At 38.0% G+C, this 18,890-nt stretch overlaps 1 protein-coding gene and 1 pseudogene across 1 annotated transcript in view; both read left to right on the top strand.

The window, feature by feature from the left end:
* Positions 1-18,890, top strand: part of LOC107135435 (steroid transmembrane transporter SLC22A24-like) — a 180,004-nt gene that overhangs the window by 114,091 nt on the left and 47,023 nt on the right. The window lies entirely within an intron of this gene.
* LOC107160263 lies at positions 10,271-11,748 on the top strand (annotated as a pseudogene).

Raw genomic sequence — 18,890 nt, 5'->3', positions numbered from 1 at the left:
CCACATATTCCCCTTTCTTTCTTTGAAAAAGCAAGTGATGGGTCACAATCTTGAGTCTCCGAATTCTTGTTCTGAAGGCACAACATTCTACAATTACAACAAAAGACAGAATTAGTAGCAAAGAGAACAATTCAGGGATATAGCATGTAGAGTGTTTAAGAATGTTTCCAGGGTTAAAGCCATTTAACTCTCTAAGTATTTTATCAGCTAAAGAAGTAGGGTCTGAAAAATCAATCTTCCTTTTTTGTATATATTGAATATGATGATGTAACTCCAAAAGATCCAAGCTCTTATTATTATTCTGCTAAATACCTAAAAAATGGTTTTTAACCTTCTCCCAAACCAATTGGGAAGCATTGTATTTGGCAGCAGTAACACATGCATACTTATAGTCAGTGTGACATTAAAGTCTTTCTCGAATTTCAAAGCTGAAAGTTCATTATAAATATTTGTGACAGTAGCTTCTAAGACATTTAGTGTAGTCTCAATCCTTGCATCAATATTTATTGCATTATGAAGATCTTTGAAATTTTTCTTAGCCAAATTATTAAGAAAATCTGCATGTTAAGTATCTTGAGATATGGCCACTGAAGCTGTGACCATTGAAGAAATAAAGGAAACTAAGGCAACTACTCCCAATACTACATATGAGTCCAAGAGCATGTTTATATTTCACTAGGTGGGCATGTATTTTTTTAAAACCAGCATCAGTGCACCATAGCTCTGAAATATTAGCTGGCAATAAGACAAAAGAGGGCTGATGAAGTATTAGTGTTTGTTCCCCTCTATTATATCTGGTGATGCAATTAGTTAAATTGCATTTATTACATGCTACAAGATATCTATCATGTTTTATTTTAACTTTCACATTTCCAATAATTTAAACATAAGGAGACTGAACACTTGCCTGTAGGCCATAATAGAAACCCTCCTTAGAGTTTTTGCCTACAAAGTCCGGTAAAGTCTTGTCAGTAAAATGTAAGGATTCTGAGGCAGCAATTAAGCACCAGACATCTTTCTGAATGCCACCTTTGCTGAAGGTCAGCATGTTACTAACAAATCCTCCAAGGGTAATGGCAGCACCTTTGCATACTTACTTTTTGTCAATTCTAGGAGACCAGTCCACAAAGTACCCACTATTTCTAGACACCTTGTGCTGTACTGGGAAAGTATTTATACAATCCATCCACTTAGGAAAGGTGCCAATTTCTATCACAGAATGGTTAGGACAATGAGGTGTTAGTGGACGTTCTGCTGAAATGACTGCTTGTTATGATGAAGTCCCATTTTAATAACTGATCTGATCTAAGACTTTGAGTCTCCCAGAATAGCACAATTATCTGGTCTAGGTTCCCCAACTGCTGTCTTTTCCTCAAAGGATACTTTTGACAGCCAGCATGTATATCACAGAAACAACACATAGGTAATGTGTTGAGCCCTATAGCCAGAATAATTAAATACAGTCCCATGGATGGGAGTAATATGGGTTTCTGTAAATCTTCCCATCATCAAATGCAGCTACCAAGGCAAATTGAATAATTTTATCATGAGGATAATGGCTTTATATATTACCAGGAATATTAGCAAATGCTACTTGCCAAGTATTAGAAGTTTGGAAAAGCCAATCATTTTGTTGAGCAGAAAATTTAATGATTATAATATTAGGTTCTGATCCAACCAGCTGTAAAATCACATTCTTCCCCTAGTAACTAATGGAGAAACAGAATCACGAAAAGGAGTTAATGACTTTTGAGGAGAGGGGACTAAACGAATCCATTAAATAATTTCCAATGATTGCCATATCTCTCCTGTAGAAGCATCAGCAGTTGGGAATATTAATAAATATATAGACTCTTGTGGGTTAATTCTACTATGCTGTGTCTTTTTAGTAGCAATTTCAACTTTTCACAAAGCTGTTCTCAGTTATGTTGTGACCTGATGAGAAGAAGTTGGAGAAGGATCTCCCTGTAATATTTGAAATAAGGGACTTAAATCTGCAGTAGTTAGCTTCCAGGATAGTCTTAGCCAACTCATATCACCTAATATTTTTTGACAATCATTAAGAGTGTGTAGTTCCTTGACTCTTATTTGTAAATTTTGAGGATAGATTATGTGTCCTTCAATTAGAGGAAATAGATATTGGAAAGTAGATATCCTCTGTAACTTTTTAGGTGCAATGCACAAGCCCATTACTGTGAGTGAAGTTTCTAATTGGGAAAGGACTTTTAAAAGTACATATGGTTAGCATGAGCTAAAAGTATATTAACCATAAAATGAATAACATATGCATCAGGAACTTTCTTCCTCACAGGCATAATGGCCTTTGTCATAAAATTTTGACATAGAGTAGGGCTGTTACACATCCCCTGTGGCAACACTTTCCATCAGTATCTTTTAACTGGTCCTTTTAAATTTATGGCCAGGACACTGAAGGCAAACCTTTTACAGTTGTCTGAGTGCAAAAGTATAGAAAAGAAACAATCTTTAAATCTATTACTATTAAATGATAATTCAAAGGGATAGCTGTAGGAGAAGAAAGCCCTTGTTGTAAGGCTCCCATGGGCTCAGTAACATAATTAATTGCCTGAGATCTTGTAATAACCTCCAGTTGCCAGATTTTTTCTTAATTACAAGGATGGGTGTGTTCCAAGGACTGAGCGTAGGTGATAAATGTCCAGCCTGAAGTTGTTCCTGAACTAGCATGTGGGCTATTTTAATTTGTCCCCTGTTAAGGGCCACTGACTAACCCAGATTGGCTCTTCTGTGAGCCAACTGACTTTTTCAGCTGTTCTCTGGGTTAGGGATAAAGTCCGGGCCCCTACCAAAGAATTTTGGTTGGGTGAATTAATTAGTCTTTGCTGGGAGGACTGGGTTATAGGTAAATACCCTTCTTGTAAATTTCCCTCAATTTCTCTAGAAATAAATTTTTTTATTAAGTCCCTCAGATGGCATGATAGAATTTGGAGTTATTAATAACAAACCTAGGCTGCTTAGAATATCTTGGCCCCACAAATTTACTGGAAAGGTTTCTAAGACATAAGGCTTAAAAATTCCAGAGTTACCATCTTTATTTTTCCATCAAAGATACTGAGCACTTTATGCAGGCTGAGAGATCTGATTAATCCCCTACAATATGGAAAGGGCAGCTCTTAGGCCAGAATCTGCTAGATAGAATAGACCTATAGGTTCCAGTATCCACAATACCCTGAATTATTTTATGATTTATTTTAATATCCAGCAGATATTTATTTTAATATTCAGCACTCTTTCTGAACTAACTGATCCCAATACATTTGGTCCAGGGACCAGGAAGTTGAGCTCTTACCTGGGCCATTTATAGAGTGGTAAGTAAAGAATATTAGGTGCACCCATATATATCTCTTGAAGAGAGCTCAGTAGTGAAATTTGACTGTACAATGATTTTATTTCTCCTCCAAAGTTTGGATCAAGCACTTCTGGCAGTACCTAGATTCCCTTTGTAAATTGTTTTGCCCCCAAATCAGGCCTATGGTATGTGGTGCTAGTGGCCCATGAATCCCAGTAGAAATTTGTTGTGGCCCCAATTCAGGGGTTAGGGTTATTCCCATGGCAGGCTGTAACTGTAATGTCTCTGCAGAGCCAGCTGGTAATAATGACGAGCTGACATTGCCTGCCCTGATGACGTCTGAGTCTTTGACTTTTCTTCCGATGCATACTGTAATGCCCCTACTGTTTTATTGGGCCAGGGAAGGCCTTGCTCCCAGTTCCCTGGCAGCAAAGAAGGCAGAAGTGAGGTTAGAAATGGTGTCCAGCTGCCCCCTCCATATCTTTTGGAGTTCCCCCATGCCATGTGATTATCTCTCTGGTAGCAATATCTACACAAACCAGGAGAGGTCCCTGCCCTATTGCACAGAGACCTGTGGTTCCAAGCAATATGCCCAGTTCTACCACAGTTGAAAAACTGCCCTTGAGAATGGCATCTTGAAGACTGAGGTCATAGTACCTGTTTCAGAGCCACAGCAAGAATTAAACCCTGTAGCTGCATGGGACACACATCCACACAAAGGCAAATTAATTTGGAAAGAGTCCCCCTTTTTCCGTGGGGTCAGAGTATCTCCTGACAAACTTTATTAGCATTTTCAAATGCTAACTGCTTGACCAGGAACTCAGAGGCATTCAAGACTCCTATTGTTCTGTTTGTTGCCTGGTAGAGTTATGCCATGATATCTGAGAACCACTCCTTTGATCCCTGGTGTATCTTATTAAAAGCCAAAGCTAATTCATCTCTATTAAGTAGTTCCCTCCATGCCTTTTTGGTACATGCAGCAATTTGATCATAAATTGCCAGATCATAATTTAGCTGCCTTTCAAAATCTGCAAAATTTCCAATTCCAGTTAACATGTCTAAAGGGGCATCAAAGCCTTGCCTCTGGTTTCTCCCAGCCTGTTCAGTGCAATTATCAGTCCAGTGAGATCACCAAAGCAGATAGTCACCCCCTGATAAACAAGAATTGGCCAGAGAAATCCAATCATGCAGGGGTAAGGGCTCATTACATAAGGATTCAAGCAGACTTTGAATGAAGGCTGAATTGGGACCATAAGTACAGCAAGCATTTTTTAGCTCCTTAAGAGGAAGTGCAGTCTGCACATGGTCATGCTGGTTTTTCTGTTAACGTGTTCAAACATGGGAAAAGCTGAAAACCTGTAATGTCTTCCCTCACTTCCAGAACTATTTGGATAAGTGGGGAATGGCCTTTTTTGTGGTTTCTCCTGTGGAGGCTGTGGCCATTATACAGCCTCTATAGGTATCAATGACTACATATTTTAAATTTCCAAAAGGTGCACAATGACGGACATCTATTTGTCATAAAGCATTAGATTTTAAGTCATGGGGATTCCCTCCAGCAGGTTGTAAAGGGTCAATCGGAATAAAATGTGCACTTTTTTCCCCCAATTTTTTTATTAGCTGTTTGTAAGCCTCCTTATTCCTGCTTTTATGCAACTGCCATGGCTGATTCCAGCAGGAAGGCATGAGCTGCTTGTGTCCCTATATCCTGGGTGGCCAAAATCCAGTCATCCAGTGTGCCATTTTCTGCTGGCACAACTTCTGCTGTATGCTCCTTATTTAGACCATCTCAGATCAATTCCTTGTCTAGGGATGCCCTAGCTTTTTCATGAGACATGTTCCCTTCTTCTGCCTTGCTTACTCTGTCAATAAACTGTGGTAAGACTTCAGTGGCTTTTTGTCTTGAACCTTGATTAGAAAATGTACCTCTGACAGCTGGTAATTTCCTCAGGCTCTTAAAGCATATAGCCACACCTTATCAAAATAATTTGGTGCATCTGTGGCTTTTACACAGGGGAACTGTAGATTCCTGCTCCCTGCAAGCATTCATCTGGGAGGTTAACATTTATGATGTGGTTACAATTCCACTACTGTTCACATTCATCATAGAAAAATGCCTCCTACTTAAAAAATGTTGTGGGCTCAAGAGCCACTCTAGCTATGTCTTTCCAGTCCTGAGGGCAATTAAGTTCAAGACTGAGTGATTCGAGTATTTGCTCTGCAAATGGCCCACGGAGCCCATCCTCTTTTACTGCCTTCTTTAACTCTTTCAGTGTACCCCAATGTGTGTGGATACCAAATGGCAGGGTGCTGGGGCATGAGGGCAGTGTCAACTAGGAAGGCTTTTATTCCCTTACTCCACTTTTCATCTCTTATCTTATGTAGACCTTCAAAAGGATCTCTGGAATCTTGGAATGGATTTCTGGGATCCATGGCTTAGGCCTGTCTGGTGGCCTGATTATTTCACAGTCCCTTTCTGGCTTTTGCATTGCCTCATAAGGAGGCAGTTGCCATTGACTCAGGGAAGGATATAACATTTGCCTGTCAGTAGAAGGTGCAATTGCACCACTTGTGGTTACTTCTTCCTGCACCATGAAGGCTAGTGGTACCATTTCCTGTCTCTCTCCCTCCTGCATATATTGTGGTTGATTGCTTTGAAATAGATTTTCCCCCCACTTCCCCCCCCTTGTCTGTCTCTTATAGCCTCATCTTTCCTCGGGGCTATCATTATTTGAAAATGATCTGCTGTAGGGCCCTCTAATCTTTGGTGAGTGGCTGTCACAATAGGAAAAAAAAATGCAGTGGGAGAGTATAACCTTGTCTTATTTCATCTTGCTGCTCATTTGCCATTATCTTGTTCCATATCTTAGGAGCAAAACATCAGCTGCACCAATCCAGGGGCTAATGTGTACTATTAAATCCCAAAACTTCTGGGCTTCTTTCTTATTTGGTTAAACCTCTAGTGTCTGAGAGAGTGCACAGCAATTGCAGCTGTGAGTCTTCGATGGAAATTTGTAGGTTCCCCATTTCCCTTTTCTCATTGCTCTGTGAGGGGCCACACCCTTTTTATAGGCTTACTTCAAGTCCCTTTTAGGACACTAGCTGCATGGGCTCTCTTGTCCAGTGAATAATGTCCACAAAACAGGTAGAGGAGACTGTAGCTACAGAGTCATGAATCAAGACCTCTGGAGACCAAGCTGGTTTCTTTTGTGCCAATAACTTTCTAATATAGATCTCAGTCCCAGGAATGAGGTGTTGTCCTAATTAATAACCATAAATGTGTTTGGGGTTTTTCAACCAGACAATGGGTAGAAGAAAGCTGGATTTCTTTTTTTTTTTTAAACTGTTAATGAAAATCTGAAGATTTTGAAGAAATTGTAAAAATATTCTATCCTTTTAGTAAACTATGAAGGAACTAATGGGAAGTTAACATGTAAGTGAAAAGTAGATGAAGGAGAATCCTGGTTTTGTAATGGTAGATTAAGAGAAACTGTGTTTCGTGGGCTACATAAGAAATTATGTACTCAGACTTACTTGCACATGGATCTGAGTCTTATGACAATATCACATACTTTGATCAATTTATAATAAGAATTCAGGGATCTTGAGAAGGATGAGTGTAATTTGCATGTAGAAGACATCTAAATAGTTGGTGTCCAGAAGGGAGTCTCTGGGGGATTTAATCATATGTCCAACAGATGTTTGTTATTCCTCCTATCAGGAAGTGGAGTCCGATTTTCATTCCCATGAATGTGTGCTGTAATTATGGCTTAATACTAATAAATGGAATGCAACAGAGAGAACTAGCTCTTTTCTATATACAAGGTCATAAAAAGGCAGTGATATTCACTCTCAATGCCACAGTACATCACAGATCACCCTCTGCTGGGGAAGCAGCTACTATGTGTTGAGAAATTGAACCATTTTTCAAATTCCCAGGTAGGAACTTTTTCCAGCTGCCTACTGATATATGTTCCATCTTGAAAGTAAATCCTACAGTCTTGATCATGTAAGGAGGTATTCCCACATGACCTTGAGAGTTTTTCATGGTCTAAAAATTCATTCAAAGATGAGGTTGTGTAGCATACTCTTGATCACCTATGAATCAATACCATGTGACTAAATGAAATAAAACATTTGGGGTACATGCACAATACTTATGGACTAAGTACTATTATTGGAATGTGAAATATTCCCCTCACAATTTTCAGTTTTATTCACCATTTAGTTTTTCCAAGAGTCAGTATTGCAAAAGAAATTCTCTTTGGAATTCCAGCTAGTGCTGTAAATTGAGTCCATGAAAAGCAATGCCTTATTTTTAGTTAAAATTGATATGCTTTATCTCCATGTAAAACTTTTTAATAGAATTATAAAGCAATACACAACAAGAAGTACAAATAAGTAAACAACAAGTAGCCCTGTAATTTAGAAATTCTTGTATGAGAGTAATTTCCTATTGCAGTTAAACATGTTATACCAATAACTTTGTATTGTGCATATGATATTCTTCACCTGTCATTTGTGATTAATGAACAAGCTAATGCTCTTGGACTTTGGAGCAAATGGGCTCTGGTGAACAATGCTCAACTAAACTACTTGAGTTTTCTGAAAACAAGAATGATGAATTCTTACCTGGATAACACAGACACATAGTCATAGACAAACACAGACACAACCCCCCCCCCACACCACACATCAATTCTATGACTGGCCCACATGTACTAGATGTCTAGTTTTTACATAATTCTTCTTCTCAGTCCCAACAATATCTGAAATTCAGCAAGGTTTCAAAAGGGGTCACATAAACACCATTCTGTCTATATCCTTGAAAGACCATGAAGACCTGTGATATTTTCTCTACTATGGAATGACAGATTTCATGGACTTGCCATTAACTCTTGTTGTGGTGTACAACAGCTGATGTCACCTGGCTCTTCTCCTGATGGATCATTAACATGTATTTAGAAGGCAGTAAAAGGATAAGCTAATCTTATTCTTGATGGATGATTCTCTAGTATTCCCCTTTGTCTCTCATTCCACATTTTTTGGGTGGTCATTTCCATGCCTTTTTATCCCATAGAAGGCCAGCAGCAGGAGAAAGTTACATCTTAAATATTATTGTCTTAATAACAGCAGTTTGTTCATAGGTGATGTATTGTTGAAATTGGGATCTGTTAACATTGTTCTTCCCCAAAAGGAGAGATCTTAGAACCTTAAAAGAGCACTACAAATCTATAGGGTAGAAACAATAACACACCAGATCCACAGAGCTGGAAAGGAAGACACATGAGCAACATGAAAAGACAAGGGAAGAAAGTACCACAAACAAATCAAGATAACACATCATTAGAAGCATTGGCAACTTCAGCAGAAAAAAAAAGACAGAGAAATATTTCTGGATATACATGGTTAAAATGTTTTGGGATCTCAAAGAAGACATAAGAGAACAAATATAGGCAGTGAAAGATTACTTCAACAATGAGCTACACAAACAAATCCAAGAAGCAAATGATCACCTTAACAGGGAGATAGAGGTTCTAAAAAAAGATTTACTCAAACCCTTGGGCAGGTGCCAGGTTTTCTACCAAGGTTGATGGGGAAAAGACCAGCTTTCTCTAAGGAATGCAGAAGATACCTCCATCAAAGTGACACACTTCTAAGGAATTCCAGGAATTGATTACTGATAAAAGAGCAAGAAAAAATAAAAAATACCGTATCACTTCTAGATACTACCAAAAAATAATATATAAATAAATAAACACAATAGAAATAATGAATCCTATTTATTGTTGTTGTACTAAATTATTGTATACAAAATATCTAAACAGCCTATTACCAAATGTTTACTCCTCCTGAGTTATGAGCAGGCTTTTGAGCAACATTTATCCTGTTTGTCACTGAAAGAAGAAGACAAAACCTAGGAATGGCCACACAAAGAAGTGGACCTGCTCGACAGCAAATGTCTTATCTTATTAAGGAACTAAACATCATAGCTTTGTTCTCAAAGTTAATAGAAAGTAAGTATCATAATTTTAGACATCCAAACCTGTCCAACTACTGACTTAAAAAAATTGGTTAAAATGCCTTAGGCATGAGGTTTTCACTCAGAATAGCAGTTTTCCCTAGCTCCTTTCTGACCTAAGCCAGGACTTACATTGAAATGCAAATGAAAGCTCAGTAGGAGACTGGTCTCAAAACCTTAAAAAAGGAAAGTAAAAGTGCCCTTTACCTGAACTTATATTAGACTAAACCAAAAAAGTAAATTGTAGGATACTTTACTAATTACTGGCTGGTCATTTTTTAGGACTCTTTCTTTTTCTTAAAGTCTGTAGTTTTTGAGCTTATGATTTTGATTCTACAGACCTAGGTTAATGTTTTTCCAATCAGCCCTATTTTTATTCAACTATGGAGTTTTTAAACAGTGCAATCTAAATTTTACCTGAGAAAAGCTACAAGGCCTTTACTATTATGTTATGTGTGCACATTTGTGTTATATGTTGTATGTCTATATGTGCATATGTCCATATATCACGTACATGATTTAAAAATTGGCAGATACATAAAAAGTGCTCATAAAATTAAAAATTGGATCCAAATACCTTTAATTCTTGTGATTTAAAATGGTTCAGTTTAAATTGGGTAAACAGATTAAAATAAATATGTCTTTAAAATTAAACTTAACTCAAAGTCTCTCTAGGTAGGAAAAAAACTTAATTAATAAAATATTAATGTCTACAACATGTCTAATATTCCTTGGTTCTAGAAATTTTTTTCAACAAGGAAAATGGTGAATACTTAACCATTTACTTGTCTGATATTTTGGTAAAGTAAAATAAATTTGACATGTGATTACTCATGTTTATCAGTAATTTTGTTTGATAGACATCTGATTAATTTACAAGGTTAAAATGCTAACCGTTGAGTTCATCCATTGTCCTCGGTCAGTGAGCCTTCTGGGTCCTACAGTGTATCAGAGCCTGCAGAAACAGGAGCCTGGATCTGCGAGTTTCTGGAAACCTTCAGGGACACTTCAAATCTGCAGAGTAGAAACTATCCTGCCTCAGATCCACAAGGCTAGATGGGAAGATGCACAAACAAAATGAAAAAAACAAGGGAATAAAGTGCTCCAAACAAACCAAGCTGCTCCCATAAGAGAATACATTGAAGAAATGTCAGAGACGGAGTTCAGGATGTATTTAGTAAAACTGTTCTATGACTTAAAGAATTATATAAGAGAGCAGGCACAGGAGTTTTGCAGTAAAATAACAGATTCGCTTCAGGAGATGAAAGATCACTTCTGTAAAGATATATTAGAGGTCCTAAAAAGAAATAAAGAAGAAATCCTTGAAGTGAAGGAATCACTAAATCAACTTAAAAGTTCAATGGAAAGTATCACCAACAGACAAGACCATTTGGAAGATAGAACCTCAGGCAATGAAGACAAAATATATAATCTTGAAAATAAAGTTGACCCCACAGAGAAGATGATAAATTGCATGATATTCCCTCACCCAGACACCATGCCTGAACAGCAACTGCTAAAGCCAACCGAGTGGAGCTACTGTGACTACTTCTGGGCTGATAAGAAGAATCCCCAAGGCAATGGCATGGTGGCTGGGTTCGAACTGCTGCTCCAAAAGCAACTGAAAGGCAAACAAATGCAGAAAGAAATGTCTGAATTCTTCAGAGAGAGGATAAAGATTGAAGAAGAATATGCAAAGAACTTGGCTAAGCTCTCTCAGAACTCCTTGGCTGCACAGGAGGAAGGCTCCTTGGGAGAAGCCTGGGCCCAGGTGAAGAAGAGTCTGGCAGATGAAGCAGAAGTTCACCTCAAGTTCTCCGCCAAGCTTCACAGTGAGGTTGAGAAGCCCCTAATGAACTTTCATGAGAACTTCAAGAAAGACATGAAAAAGTGTGACCACCATATCGCTGACCTCAGCAAGCAGCTCTCCAGCCACTATGTGTTGGTGGAGATGGCCTAGAAAGCCCTCACAGAGTGGTAGAGAGACCTGGAGATGAAGACCCAGCAGCTGGAGATCAAGCTGAGCAACAAGTCAAAGGATGACATCAAGAAGGCACAGAGAAAGTCTACACAGGCTGGTGATGACCTTATGCGTTGTGTGGACCTCTACAACCAGGCGTAGTCCAAGTGGTTTGAAGACATGGTGACCACCACTTTGTAGCTGGAGCAGCCGGAGGTGGAGAGGGTGGAGATGATCTGGCAACATCTGTGTCAGTACACACAGCTGCGGCATGAGACAGACATGTTCAACCAAAGCACAGTTGAGCCTGTGGACCAACTGCTTCGAAAAGTGGACCCGGCCAAAGACAGAGAGCTGTGGGTCAGAGAGCACAAAACGGGCAACATCTGCCCCGTGGACATGGAGATCTAGACATGCCTGTGTGGCCCTGGGGGTCCTGCCCAGGAGAGGGGCTGGGGGTCCCGTGGAGAGGGGGTGGTGGCTCCTGCTCGTGAAGCTGCCATCCCACTCACTCTCCTGTCCACTGAGGAGAGAGGAGAGAGCTGGCAATTCCAGAAGGGTGATCTGGATGGCTCAGCTGGGGAATCCCAAATATTCCCAGGCCAAGAAGACAGACCTGCAACCCCACCCTTATCTCCAAGACTGAAGCCCCCCCAAACCCCGTGCCGTGCTTGTTGCTCTGAGAACAAACAGAGGCTGGAACTTTGTGGTCCCCGCTGAGTTCCATAGGGGTGGCCATCACATACTTGTGCCCTTGGATGCCCCAAAGCCCATCCTTCACCTGGTCTCTTTATCTCTGGGGCTTTGGAAGATCAGGGAAGGGCTGTCTCTGCCTCCAAGCCAATGTCAGGATCAGAATCATGGATAGAATGCGCCGTCAGCTCAGCCTGCACCTAGAATCCTTTACAGCCCTCTCTCTATTTTTCTCATTGTGTTCTGGGAGCCCAAATCTGCTTTTCTTGGCCACTTTTCATTCCCATGGGTCTTGGGAAGGCTTGTTTTCTGTCTTCCCTGACCAACCCTGCCCAGAGAGGTCAGGATAGAGCTACCTCATTCAGCAAATTAGCCCCAAGTTGGAGCATTGATTCACGGTTCCTATCAGACCAGGCATCATCTCTGAAGTCTCTGGAAAATCCCCATCCCTCCATTCCTCAGCTGCTTTCTCAAGGCAGTTGCCACCCACCCCCCTGCCACCACTGCCCAGTCTCACTAGAAGGAGCTTTACAAAATTCTCCACCAGGGAGACCTCCTCCAGCTGTGTGCATGTCCAAAAGCTTTGAGAGATGGAGATGAGCCAGAAACCACATGGGGTCTGTCTCCCATGGTGTCATGCCCAACATGGGGCTACCCTGACCCCTGCTCTCCCAGGCTGCCTACCAAGGGCTTAATAGGACTAGGTCAGTCCCACATGGGAGACAGGTTAGGGCAAGTCTTTGTCAGACTCCATCTGCTTATGCAAGATAGGGTTTGGACTGCTGTCCCTTATATGAGCATTGCAGACTCTCTCTCTCTTTGCTATCCAGGCATGTCCTGCCACCTGGACCTCCAGCTCCTCTGAACTTTCCAGAGCTGTGCACCAAGCCTTCACTTGGTGCCAGCACCTCCTTTCCCTCTGTCCATCTTCCCTGGAGAAGCCTGAGCCAAGCGTGACTCGGGAAGCTTTTCAGCACTATCCCTGGGTTCAGCCCATCACTTCCTCTCTCGACTACAGCAAACACCATCTCCACCATCTTAGCCTAGAGAATCAGCCTGAGCGGGCTGGGAGAAAAAAATTGACATGGTGAGCAAAAAACAGATTCTAGCCAGAAACCCCTGCCCTGAGAGCCCACCTTTCTTCATCTTTCCCATTGATGGCTTTCGGCTTGACCCTTCCGTCTCCCATGGGGGCACAATTCACGGATCTTTCCCTCCGTTTTACATTGCCAATAATGGATGTTAATCTTGAATCTTTCAGCATCTCTTCCATTGAATTAGAATGGCTTTCTCTTAGTTTATTTTAGAAAGATGTTCAATAAACTAAAGCAAACAAACAAACAAAATGCTAACTGTTAAATATACTATAAAGTACTCTTGACTCCTTCAATTCCATTGGATAACATTATTGATGTTTTTATAAATTGGTAAATGAAAGAAAGGGTTTAAAGTTAATTTGTCAGCACTAAAAAGGTTTTACTAAAAATTTAAAGTCCCAATGGGCATAATTCTATATAATTAAACATTGTGTTTCCATAAAATGGTAAACAGATGTAATTCTATATACAAAGGTTTATTGAAGATTTTTATGTGCAAAGGCCCAAAAGTTTTAACTGTTTCAATTAAGAGTGATGTAAACAACATAAAGTATTTCTTTTTATTAAAATAAAATGTTTGTCTAAACTCAAAAATTTACAAGGATTGTTTCATATTGTGAACAAAAGGGGGATAACAGATAAAAAATTTAAAATTTCTATATGAGTTGGTTTTATGTATGTAAAATGATTAGTCAAGGCTATTTGAAGTTTTTCCTTAAGGTCAAATATTAATATACTGATATAAACCAAAGTTTAATCTGTATGTTAAAAATGAGGATTTCATAAAACATTGATTTACCCATAACATTGTGTTTATTAAGTCTTGTTTTTTGAGTAAGAAATCTTAAAGGAATTAAGGATTATACAATTATGGTTAAACAACAACTGTTATTTTAAAATATTACAATATGTAATTTGCACTGCACTCAACTGCAAATAACAACATCCCTGACTGTTTAAACCTGGCTAGTTCTACCCTTAACTCAAATGCACATTTCAGACAGTACAACTTTCTAGATGGCATTGTGAGGCTCAATCCATATACTGAGGTTAGTTTTCCATTCTTGAAATTCACTTTGTGTTCTTACTTGACTGCTCAGTGGCTTTATATGTTTACAGATGTGGTGATGGTTGGTGATCTTTCTGAAGACAGAAGCTGTACATGTTTCTGGCCCCTCTCTGTCAAAGGATTTGTCACAGGGAGTCATGGAACATGCTGAGAAAGGAAATGCAAGGAAGGAAAAAAGATGTGAAGAAGGAGGGCAAAAAGCACAGATCCAAGGTTGAATGTGTTTGGAAGCTGAGAAAGGTGATATTCAAGAACCATTACTGGAATAAAACAAATCAGCTGAGCTTTGGAAAAATGTGAATGTGATCATAGACTGAGCACACAGATAACTATTTTTGCTTTTCAAATTACTTTTTAAATTTATAAAGCTGCCCATATTTAACAGCATGCAACTACTTAATGATTTTGGAAGTAACTGCATGCATACCTGTGTAGTTGTTACCAAAGCCTCTACATCAATATATTGAATCCCTTAAAATTTTTTTCCTGCTATCTGTATTCACTTTTATTAATTATTTTGATAAGAACAGTTAGCACAAGACACTCCCTCTTAGAAAGATTTTAAGTACATAATATATTATTGTTTCTTTTTGGTCTCCATGCCAAACAGTAGCTTTCTAGTGGTTACTCAACTTATATATTTCCACAATAAATATGGAAAGGCAAATGTCTCCTGGAGATCCAAATTTGAATACATTTGTGTATACACCAAGATGTGGAACTGGTAGATCAATTAATTCTATCCAAGTTTTTGAGAAATTTCCATATTATTATCCATTGTCGTGGCATCAAATTACATTATTATTAACTGTGTGTACAAGAGTTCTTTTTTCTCCATATATTCACCATTTGTTATCTTTGATTGAATAATAGCTCTCCTAACCATTGTAGTGTGATATCTCGATGTGGTCTTGATTTCTAGCTCTCTGATGTTTAGTGATGCTAAGCATTTTTTCACATAGTGTTTTGTCATTTGTGTCTTCATTAAGACATGTCCATATTTCAAGGCAAAAGAAAATAGAAACACAAGATAAAAACAACTTGGGGAATACAAGGGTAATAAGAGGGTACTGGAAAAGCATCAGATGAAATTCAGCATCCTCTTATCATAAAAACTCTCAAAAAATTAGGCATGCAAGAATCATACCTCAACATTATTAAGGCCATTTGTGAGAAATCCACAGCTATCAAGACACTGATGAGTATCGGGGAGCTGATAGTTTTGGTTGTAATGTCTCAAACAAGAGAGTAATGCTAGTCCACTTGTCACGACCCCTTGCCCGCAAGGAAGACGCAACTCAGGAATCTTCTTTCAGCAGTTTATTCAGGCCCTTGATATTTCTTCTTCTCCCCTTTGGATGCCCCTCCCAGCCTTAATAAAGCATCTCAAGCCCCAATGCAAAGCTGCCACATGGAGCTTTCTCATAGGGTGGTGAAAAATCATATGCCAACTCTCCCAAATAAGGAGTTGTTTGTCACAGACCACAGCGGAGCCAGCGCCATCTTGTAATGGCGACCATAGTCTGCAGAAACGGCAGAAGCGGCTCACCACAGTCCACCACTTCTATTCTATGTAGTGCTGTAAGAACTCAGAGTAATAAGAGAGAGAAAACTTAAAAACATCCAAATTTGGAAAAAATTAAATTGCATGCTTGCAGATGATATGAGATTATAGAGAGAAAATCATAATGATTCCATCAAAAAGCTGATAGAACTCATAAACCACTTAATTAAATGTGCATAAAAATCAATGTACAAAAATCAGTATGATATCTACAAATAATAATAAAGTATGTAAAAAAAGAAGTCAAGAAAGTAATTTCATTTATAGAAGCTACAAAAAATATCTAGGGATAAATTTAATTATAAATATGCAAAATTTGCATAATAAAAATTATAATACATTTGTAAAATAAATTGAAGAAGACACAAATAAATACATATTGATCTCAAGTTTTCTTTACTTGATCTGGTTTTGGTATCAGTGTGATACTAGCCTCATAGAATGAGTTTGGAAGGGTTCCCTCCTTTTCTATTTCACAGAATACTTTGAGGAGTTTTGTAACAGTTATTTCTTGAAGGTGTTGTAGAGCTCAGCTGCAAATCCATCTGGTTCTGGCCTTTTCTTGACTGGTAGGCTTTTGGCAGCATTTTCTATTCCATTACTTGCAATTGATCTGTTTAAATCATGTATGACCTCCTCATCCATTTCTAGAGAGAAATTTGTTGGTGTCTTTGATATTTTGTATTTTATTGGAGTATAAATTTTCAAAATAGTTTATAATTATCTTCTGTATTTTAGACATTTCTTTTGTGATATTTTCTTCTTCATCACATATTTTAGTAATTTGAGTTTTCTCTCTTTTTCCTCTTCATTAGCATGGCTAGAGGTTTATCTGTTTTATTTATTTTTTCAAAGAACCAAGTCTTCTTTTGTCAATGTTTTATTTTGTTTCTATTTCATTGATTTCAGCTCTGATTTTAATTATTTCCTGCCTTCTGCTTTTGGTGTTGATTTGTTCTTCTTCTTGTAGGACTTTGATATGTAATGTTAGGTCATTTATTTGTTGACTTTTTATTCTTTTAATGAATGAGCTCAATACAATAAACTTTCCTCTTAGTACTGCCTTTATAGTGTACCATGATTTTGATATGTTGTATTGGTGTTCTCATTTACCTCTAAGAATTTTTTCATTTCATCCTTAGTTTCTTCTACTATCCATTCATCATTCAATAGTGTATTTTTTAGTCTCCATGTGTTAGAGTAGCTTCTATCATTATTTTGTAATTGATTTCTAATTTTATTCCATTGTGATATGATTAGAATGCAGGATATTATCTCTCTCTTTTTTGAATTTACTAATAATTGATTTGTGGCATAAGATATGATCTATTGTACAGATGAAGCTGTGTGCTGCTGATAAGAAAATATATTCACTTGTTAAAGGATGAAATATTCTATATACGTCTGTTAAGTTTAAATTGTTGGTTGTATTATTTAGTTCTACAGTTTATTTAGTTTTTGTTTGGAAGATCTGACCAGTAGTGACAGAAGAGTGTTAACATCACCCAGTATTATTGTGTTGGGGTCTATTTGATTTTTGAAATTGAAAAGTGTTTGTTTGATGTGCATAGATGCTCCACTGTTTGGGGTATAACTATTTAAAATTGTTATGTCTTGCTGATATATAATTCCCTTAAGTAATATGAAATGTCATTCTTTGTTTCTTATTAAATTTGGCTTGAAGTCTACTTTATCTGAAATGAGGATGAAAACTCCTGCTTGTTTATGCAATTCATGTAAGTGATATGTTTTTTCCCATTCTTTCACCTTCAGTTTGTAGATGTATTTGCCTCTGAGATGAGTCTTTTGGATTCAACATATAGTTGGGGCTTTTTTAAATCCAGTCTACTACTCTATGTCTTTTTATTGATGAATGTAGGCTATGAACATTCAAATATTAAGATATGATTTGTATTCCATCTTTTTGATTTGTTTCTGTTTTTTTTTTTTTAAATTGGCTTAGTTTCTCCTTTGGTTAACCTTTAGTCTAGTTTTTCCCTTTGCTGGTTACATTTTTTTTTCTCCACTTCATTCTCATGAAATATTTCTCTAAGGGAGAATGGTGTATGACATCCATGGTCCTCAGTCTCAAATCTATCTCCTAAAGAAAAGGCTTAGAGGTATTTATGGGATGCAGAAGCTGGGTGATAGAGCATGGTGGTGCACATATGTAATCCAAGCTCAGGAGGCTGAGGCAGGAGGGTCACAAGTTGAAAGACAGCCTTAGCAACCTGAAGCCTTAGGTAACATATGTAGACAATGTCTCAAAATAAACAATAAAAATAGCTAGGTATCTGACTCAAAGGTTAAGTGCAACTGAGTTCAATCCCTCATACCAAAACAAACAACAACAACAATAAAAAACCAAACATGGTGGTTAGAGATATGAGGAAAAGGTGACCAGAGGAAGGGAAAAAATAGGCAAAATAACTGAACAGATAGCTCTCAAACAAAGACCTGTAGAAGTGCAATAGGTAAAACAACAACAACAACAACAACAAAATACTCAATATTATTAAAAGCACAGTAAGTGTACATCAGTCCTACAATTAAACACAGCATGGTGGCATGTGCTTGTAAGCCCAGCTATTTGGGAGGCTGAGGCAGGAGAATTATAAAATTAAGCTCAGCTTGAGCAATTGAGTGAATCCTTTTCTCAAAATAAGATAGTTGAGGAGATACTGGGGATGTAGATTAGCGACAGAGCAACCCTGGATTCAATCCCTGACATCAGAAAAAACATAATTGCAATGATATATTTACCTCTCCCCACTTAGAATGGCTGTTATAAAAAAAAACCCAAAGGATTACAAGTGTGGATGAGAAGGTGAACAACAGGGAAGCCTTGCATACTGTGGAAATAAAAATTAGTAAAATCATTATGGGAAATAGCATAGAGTTTCTTAACAATATATAATTTCTATATTCAGGGTATATGTCCACAGGAAATGAAATCAGTGTGTCAAGGAGACATCTGCATCTTGTTTGGTCTACCTATATGTACTGATGTCTGGAACATAAATATTTACTATTGATATATCTTTATACTGGCTTGTTCCCTTATTTGTCTCTTCTGATTGATTTTATTAGTTTTATTTTTACTTTTTATTTATTATTAATTGCTTTTATATTTAAAATACATGACAGCAGAATGCATCAC

Source organism: Marmota marmota, unplaced genomic scaffold (assembly GCF_001458135.2).
Source record: "Marmota marmota marmota unplaced genomic scaffold, marMar, whole genome shotgun sequence".
NCBI lineage: Eukaryota > Metazoa > Chordata > Mammalia > Rodentia > Sciuridae > Marmota > Marmota marmota.
Note: the sequence above shows the minus strand (reverse complement) of the source record. Positions and strands in the feature narration are given on the sequence as shown.